Source organism: Rhinatrema bivittatum, unplaced genomic scaffold, assembly GCF_901001135.1.
Source record: "Rhinatrema bivittatum unplaced genomic scaffold, aRhiBiv1.1, whole genome shotgun sequence".
NCBI classification, from domain to species: domain Eukaryota; kingdom Metazoa; phylum Chordata; class Amphibia; order Gymnophiona; family Rhinatrematidae; genus Rhinatrema; species Rhinatrema bivittatum.
The window spans coordinates 121,160-123,421 of NW_021820717.1; positions in this window are offsets into that span (position 1 = coordinate 121,160).

Consider the following 2,262-nt stretch of genomic DNA (forward strand, 5'->3'; position numbering starts at 1 on the left):
AGTGTTAGTCAAGATTTCTGTCCCCCTGCTGCTTTTGGGTGTCAACATTTTGTCTGGCATGACTCAGCTTCCCCTTCCCTCACCTCCAAAACTACAGGGCCAGAAACAGGTGGTGGCGATGGCGATGCATCATGGTCAGATTTCATTTTTTTCGGGATGGAACTGCCTGCCCCTACAAAGAGTTTAGATTGCGACAGGTGCCTTTTTAACTTTAATGGGGGAGTGGCACTAGTGTCTTTTGAAGTGCCTCCTCTGCCACTCCCAATCACTCAAAGACATCTATCTTTCCCTGACATTATGGATTTAATGTCACTCCCTAGTGCCTACCCACTGCCCACTGTCACGGTGCCTTGCTGTGCACTAATCTGACGCATATGGTGTGCCCACACACGCAGCTTGCTTGTAAGCACAAAAGAGGCACACTGGGGATTTCACTGCACAGACCGTCCCAATAATAAAGTTCAGTCTGTTTAACTACCCACTGCCCACTGAAGCCCAGTGCACAGAGAGACTGAGTGAGTTGAATTAAACAAACTCAATTTTAAAAAGCTGGAATTGTTGGCACAGCAAGAAAATCGATTAAATATATTTCCAATTCAAATTCTAGCAAAATTGAATATATCTCTCCCAGCCACAACACCCAAATCATGCTTGCTTGAAGCCTAGCCCAGAGAGTGAATGAAAAAAAATGGCACTGCTAGCAGCTTCTCTCCCTGGCACACAGAGACCGTCTCAGAACACCTAAATAATAAACTGCTTAAAACACAAACAGGGCTAGCTGGCACTGCAGCAAAATAAAGAATACATAGCTTTTTTTTTTCTCTTTACTAACTAGCCTATCTCTCACTGCAGCCTCCATCCACAAAGCCCAACTCCCTACACCACCCCTGCAAAGAAAGTGCGTGGCATGCCTCGTGCTGAAGAATATATAGTGCTGGATCATCAGTAAAATGTTCACCGAGCACTGAATGACAGCGCGATTGGCTGCATTCAGTGCATTTCACAGAATGTAAGTGCTGATACACTGCATTCCGGTATCCGTGCCAACCTGTCCGACCCTTTCCTGTGAGTTACTGATGAATCACAGGAAAAGGCTCATTTTTGGCTCTGGATACTGCGAAATTGCGTCCTTTGGGGCAGATTTTAAAAGGGTTACACGTGTAGGTTACGCGATTAACCCTTAAAAAAAACCCTGCGCGTGCAGAGCCTATTTGTATAGGCTCGGTGGCTTGCACAAGCCCCGGGACATGCGTATGTCCTGGGGCTTGCAAAAATTGGCTGTCCGGGAACAGGGCCATGGGCAGGGCTGCGGTCCGGGCGGTAGCCCGGGGACACGCATATATCCCGGGGCTTTCAAAAATTTGCGGTCCGGGGCGGGGCATTTGGTGGGGCTGCAGTCCGGGTGCGGTAGCCCTGGGACGCGCGTATGTCCAGGGGCTTGCAAAAATTTGGTGGTCTGGGTGCTGGGCTGTGGGCGGTGCCACGGTCCGGGGGCGGTATCTCCAGGACGTGCTTATGTCCTGGGACTTGAAAAAATTGGTAGTCCGGGGGCAGGGCCGCGGTCCGGGGGCAGACCGGGGGCGTGGCAGAGTGCCCTGACAGAGCGGCCTGTGTTGGGGGCCTACAACAAAGGTAGGGAGGAGGGGACGATTTAGTTAGGGCTGGAGGGTGGGTTAGATAGGGGAAGGGAGAGGAAGGTGGTGGGGAAAGTCATAGGAATTAAAATTAAAACCGGCCCCTTCAAAATGGCGGCCAATGAATGCAACAGATGATAAGTTATATTCGTTGGGAGGCGTAATACATTTCGCCTCACCATGAATACAACGAATAGGGGCATATACGTTGCGGATTGCCGATACGACAAAAACGAATGCACACCCCTAGTGGAAACGTTGGTAACCCGAGGTAGAGGGGGATTGTGCAAGGCTATAAGGTTTGCATAGGGCACCTAATAAACTTGCACCAGCCATGGTTTCTTGGTTGGATTTTAGTTTTTAAAGTTTGTACCACTAGAGGGAGCAGGGATTTTTTTTTGGTGGGCCTGAGACAGACAATGAATGAATGGGAGAGAGGGCAGCACAGTAATTGTTTGAACAGGGCAGCAAAAAAAAAGCTAGCACCAGCCTTGGCCAGAATATGTGTGTGTGTGTGTGTGTGTGTGTGTGTGTGTGTGTGTGTGTGTGCGCCTGAGAGAGGGAGGGAACCAGTGTGTATGTGTGCGTCTGTGGGGGTGTGTGTGTGTGTGTGTATGTCTGCGTGAGC